Source organism: Gavialis gangeticus, unplaced genomic scaffold (genome assembly GCF_001723915.1).
Source record: "Gavialis gangeticus isolate Ggan-Ray unplaced genomic scaffold, GavGan_comp1, whole genome shotgun sequence".
Lineage (NCBI taxonomy): Eukaryota > Metazoa > Chordata > Crocodylia > Gavialidae > Gavialis > Gavialis gangeticus.
The window spans coordinates 73,506,538-73,512,389 of NW_017729029.1; the positions used below are offsets into that span (position 1 = coordinate 73,506,538).

General features: G+C 43.7%; 1 protein-coding gene and 1 long non-coding RNA gene across 2 annotated transcripts in view; one reads left to right on the forward strand and one right to left on the reverse strand.

The window, feature by feature from the left end:
- ANXA10 (annexin A10) overlaps positions 1-5,852 on the forward strand; it is a 107,627-nt gene that overhangs the window by 58,380 nt on the left and 43,395 nt on the right. The window lies entirely within an intron of this gene.
- The window catches only part of LOC109300883, a 17,429-nt gene continuing 14,769 nt past the window's right edge, over positions 3,193-5,852 (reverse strand). Inside the window, exon 3 of the long non-coding RNA XR_002098360.1 lies at positions 3,193-3,351. This is a non-coding gene — a long non-coding RNA (uncharacterized LOC109300883). The remainder of the gene's footprint in view (positions 3,352-5,852) is intronic.

The following is a 5,852-nucleotide window of genomic DNA, read 5'->3' on the forward strand; positions in this document are numbered from 1 at the left end:
TCTCTGGTTTCCTTTCCAGGTTGTGAAAAGGATACGTTGATTGATATTCTAACACAGCGTTGCAATGCACAAAGACTTATGATTGCAGAGGCTTACAGAAACATGTATGGGAGGGTATGTATTTGAACTTTTTTGCACTTGTAACTCCGCTATATGTGTTGGTGTTTTCTTCAGGTCATTTCCTGAAACTAAATTTCAGCCATACAAATGTATTGCCACAGGACAGACACTGCACAAACCAGGACACAATCATTTCATTCATAGAACAATTAATACAACTAATGATTTTATATCATCGTTTGCCACCCATATGGTAGCAGAATTTAAACACCCTTGTTTAGACATAAAGAACAAAGAATGAAGTAAAATGGAAAGTTTATTTTCCCATTGTTCTTTCACGTTGTTCCTCAATAACATTGCACACAGTTTTAGGAATTATTGCTGTTTCTTTCTCTGCCATTAACCCAAACCACTCACATACATTTTTTGTGCTGTATCATATTTTTAAGGTAGTCTTTGGAAGCATGCAAATAGAAAGGAGTATGGCCCATTGTATAAAGTATCAGGTTTGTTCTTACAGCCATGGGCAACTGGATCCTCTTGAGTCTGGGGGGCACATGTCCCCCTAGCAACCAGTCAGCGACCAGAGGAGGGGGTCCCCTCGTGGCCGATCGCATAGACAGAGGGGTTCTCCCATGGTCAATCTCACTCACCAAAAAGTGGCTGTAGCACTTCAGGAGGAGCCGTGGGACTTCCAGAAGTGGCTGCAGCTGCTTCTGCTAGCAGCCCCACTCCCCGGCCAGCGTTCATGCACCACCTGGGAGCATGGTTGCTTCACCTGGTGGCCCTGCTCCCTGGCCAATGCTCACGGGGGGGGCACCAGCACTCCCGCCTGCCACCCCTGTCTGTTGCCTAAGTGGCAAATGCAATCATCAGGGGGTGCACCAGTGCTCTCAGGGGGTGCATGTACACCCCTGTGTACCCCCTACACATCACCGCTGCTTACAGCTGCCATATATTCTCTTGCCTCCATTCTGCCACTGACTAATTTTGTGATGTCCAGGCATTTCACTTAAGCTGCCTGTGCCTCAAGTCACTATCTGTACTCTGGAAATAATCACTATCTGAAAAAGGTATAAGGATGTTTAATTATTCCATGTACAGTGCTACAGAATTTGAGACATATCAAAGTTCTCACTTTCAGAAATGATGTGTCAACCACCAGTTTCTACACTGTCATATGAGTTTTCTTTTCATGTATGAGAGCCAGAAGCCTGGTAGCTTAGAATACTGGCCAAATACTGTATTTACTCACATATCACATGCACCTTTTAACCCCAAATCAGCCTCCATTACATAATTAGGGTCTTAAACTAGGGGGCTGATGCTCTAGCCAGAATAGAAGTACCCTGCTATGATTCCTGCTCCACATTGCAGCAGCAGTAGCATTGCCATTCAGCCATCTGAAGGAATGAATTACCCTAATGGCTCATTGTTCTTCACTCCACAGACATTAATTATTGTCTCTCCTTTTTAGAAGTCTTGGTTTTCCACTAATCAGACTAACCTTTCTTAGGGTTATTTTGCTGCCCACTAGTTGCTTTTGATCTCCCTTTTCCTATTTCACTGCCCTAGACATTCTTTAACTCTTTTCAAAATCATAGATCCACCCATGCAAACCAGTATTCAGCAACAGCTAGTGTTTCAGGCTGTGTATAGATGAAACAAGGGGCATGTGTGCACGACACTTTAAAACGGGTGAAATACTTTTGCATTACTTTAATGGTGTCGGTGTTTGCATGCCTCAGCAGCATATTGCACATTAATTCCAGCTGCTCTAGGAAATTTGGCAGTGTAATGCACCTTCAATGACTTGGGGCACAGCAAACTAAAACTCCTCTGAGGAGTTTTAGTTTGCTGCCCCTACAGCCATGGAGTGAAGCACTGGGCTCTGTGCAGCTCTGCGGCTCTGCAGGAAGCCCTCTAGGCAGCCTGGCGGCAGCCTGGGAAAGCAGCCTCTGCCCAAGACAAGTGGTGAGCCTAATCATTTTTTTTTTTCTCCTGGAGCCTGCTTGCCTGCCTGCACTGTGCATGGGCCCAGTGCTTCCCTGGGACTGCCCAAGTTGGGTGCCTGAGGGCAGGTGCTGTTTTTGGGGGGTGGGCTGTCACTGCTGCAAAGGGAAGCATCAGCCCCCCCCCACAACCCAGGGACTGCTCCGCCCACCGGCAGCTTGCCCTCCCCTTCCCACTGGAGAGGCAGGTAAGTCAGCGGGGTGTGTGAATGACACAGTGGTTTAATCAGCCCTAAATTGAAGCAGTGTTTTTTAAAACCCAACACTGGGTTTAGGGCCCCCGTTTCATCTACAAATGCCCTCAGCTTTTAGTTAAGAAGGAAAGGGAAAGTGGCTCAGCAGAAGATTAGACTCTGTCCCTGCTATAGACCGCCATATCTCTCAAAACAAATATTTGTTTTCTTTATTTTGCCTTTTCAAAAAAAAAGGTGAATATCTTATTTGAGGTCATGATATACACAAGAAAATAAAGCACTAATTTTACAATCCATTTACTTTTAGAAAAATCATATATATATATAGAGAGAGAGAGAGAGAGAATCTCAGCAATCCCTCAGAGTCAAGAATGATTGCCTTCTATGACAGCTGATCCAGGATTGACTGACTGTTGCAATTCAGGCACATGTTTCCATGCTGGGTGGGTAGATCTGTATTTTTATTCAGTCTGCAACACATTGTTTCTGCCACTCCCACTTTTCCATCTTCTGTTGTCATCATAAGGCTTCAAAGTACTGAGATCCTTGCAGAAATCTTTCCCTCTATTTGGGGCAGTCCTGGCCAATAGTCTCCCACGAATTGATGACAACATCACATTTTTTCAAATCGGCCTTAAGAACATCCTTGAAGCAGTTTTTCTGCCCTCCTCTTGAGTGTATGCCTTGACTGAGCTGAGAGAATAAAACTTGCTTTGGGAGTCTAGAGTCAGATATCTGTATGATGTGGTTAGCCCTGTGAAATTGATCTTGGATGTTCATCACTTCAATGTCCATGTTCTTTACTTGCATGAGGATGCTAATATTGCTATGTCTGTCTTCCGACTGGATTCAACGGAACTTCCTCAGGCAGCATTGATGGTACTTCTGCAGTGACTTCAGGTGTCTCAAGTGGATGTTGACCACATCTCAGCTCTGCACAGTAAGCTGGAGTTCATGTCTGCTTGATAAACCATGAGTCTGGTTTTGGATCTGATGTTGCAATCTTCAAACCCCCATTTCTTCAGGTGTCTGAAGGTTGCACTTGCACTTTTAAGGTGATGTTGCCATTCTTTATTGATGACAGCCTTCTACAAGAGATGGGTTCTGAGGTATAGGAAATATTCAATGTTCTTCTGGCTAAACTGGAGACTGGGACTGCTCATTAAGAGCTTGTTGATGGAGGACCTTAGTCTTCTGAATGTTAAGCATCTTGTTGTATGCCTCAGTAAAGACTTCAATGATTGCCTGAAGGTCTGCTTACAAGTGAGCACACACTACAGCATCATCAGTGTAATGGAGCTCAATGATTGAGGTTGGGGTAGTCTTGGTTTTGGCTCAAAGTCAGCTAAGATTAAACAGTTTACCATCCATTCAGTAGTTTAGCTCTACTGACTGGAAGCTTGTTGGTGGTCAGACATAGCATCGCAGTAAGGAATATCAAGTGTTGGAATGATGACACAGCCTTGCTTCAAGATCTGTGATAGATCTGTTACTGCTCACATACCATCCTGGAGCAGGCAAAGAATAGTGATGAATTCAAGTGGGCATCCATACTTCAGAAGGATCTTCCACAGAGCTTCTTGGCTGATAAAGTCAAAGGTTTTCATGAAGTCAAATAAGGCCATGTAGAGAGGTTTATATTGTTCCCAGCATTTTTCCTGCAGCTGGTAAGCAGTGAAGCTCATATCAGTTGTGCCTCTTGATGCCTTAAACCCACACTAGGATTACAGGAGGAACTCTTCAGCAAGTGGAAGGAGAGGATTCAAGGGGTTCCTCACAGTGATCTTTTCTGTGGTGGACAGCAAGGTGATACCTCTGTAATTTCTACCATTGGATTTGTCTTCCTTCTTTAAGATTGTTATGATCATGGCATCCTTGAGATCATCTGGGATTTCATCCTCATTCTAGATCCTTAAGATGAAGCCATGGAGCTGTTATGTGAGCTCCCCTCCCCATTGCTTGAAGGTTTCAGTGGAGATTCCATCAGCTCCAGATGCCTTGTCATTCTTCATCTGCTTAACAGCTTTCCTCACCTCATCAAGTGTTAGAGGGATTCCAAGAACATTTTTTACTGGATGTTGTGGGATAGAGTTGAGAGCACTCTTGTAAACAACAGTCTTGATTGAGAAGGTCTTCAAAATGTTCCTTCCAACAGGTGTTGATGGTTCCTCTTTCCTTGGCCATGTCTTCTCCATCCTTAGGTCTGAAGGGGGTTGGCCCCTCAGTGCTCAGACCATAGATGGTTTGGTGGCACTGAAAAAACCATGTCATGGATGTCAGCGAGATGTTGAATCACCTTCAGCTTGTCTTCCCACTATCTGTTTTTCATATCACAGGTCCTCCTTTCGACCTCTGCCTTGGCTTGTTGGTGATTCAATTTCTCTTGCTAGGAGTTGATGTCATTCTGCCAAGCACAAAAGGCCTTGTTCTTGCAGTCAATCAACTCTTGGATCTCCCAGTCATTCTCACCTAACCAGTCTTGATGTTTCCTGGTAGAGAATTCAAGTGTCTCTTCACAGGCACTGGATTGGTGGATTTGAAGGCTCTGCCAACATCCTCCCAAGGTTATTGATTAGAATTCACCAGTTTTTCATTAAGGCACTGGTGAAAGAGGTGTCACATGATTAGGTCCTTGAGTCCTTTGATGTTGATCTTTCATCAGCATTGCTTCTGCTGCAGCCGTCATTTGGGAGCCAGTTGGAATGACATAATCGAGTGGATGAGTCGGTGATTGGTCCAGCATTTGTTAGCTCATAGTATTCCTCTACCACAAGAACAACAGCAGTCTGTATATGTAAAAAAGAAAGGCAATGTCTCCTACTGGTTGCACACTGAACTATATACCTGTATTCAATTTCCAGCTCTGCTGCTGGCTAACTGGGCAAATCACTTAACTGTCTGTACCTCATTTTTCCTCTCTTGACATTTATTTAGGCTACAAAACCCACCTATATTCCCAGAGTTTGGAGGAATGAGGGTTGGTATTTAGAGAAATAAAGCAGTACTCTTTGGTCTTGATTTTAATATTCAGTTGGTTATTTTCCAGCGTGTGGGGAATGAGAGGTAGCTATTTTTGCTAGCATTATTGTATTTTTTAAAAGGTCATAAATACAGAGCCTCAGATAGATATATTTTGTGTTATTTCCAAAAAACAATGTTAACATAGCTAATCTCACCTTTTTGTGTTTTTGTTATTCTAGTGACTTATCATTGAAATCAGTATGCATATAAGTGGTATTACCTGAAGTGTTAAGTGGATCCCATTACCATATTATGTAGGCACCTCATAATTAAAATGTATGTAGGAGGTAGAGAAGTGCTATAGCTTCTTTTTACAAATGGGTGTCCCGGGGGGATGAACCAAGCCCCAGTGTCACGATGGGCCGGGGTGGCAATTGAACACGGAAACAGGCCGGGATTGTCAGGCGAGGAGAATTGAGACTTGTGAATTGTTCTTGGTTCCAAATTAACACGGGTTTTATTCAACTTACGCTTTGTAGGCGTAGGTGATGATTCTTCGGTTACAGTCTTTGAATACAAACACAATACAAAGGGGTCTGTTGGCCCACAGGGTTCCCCAACAAGC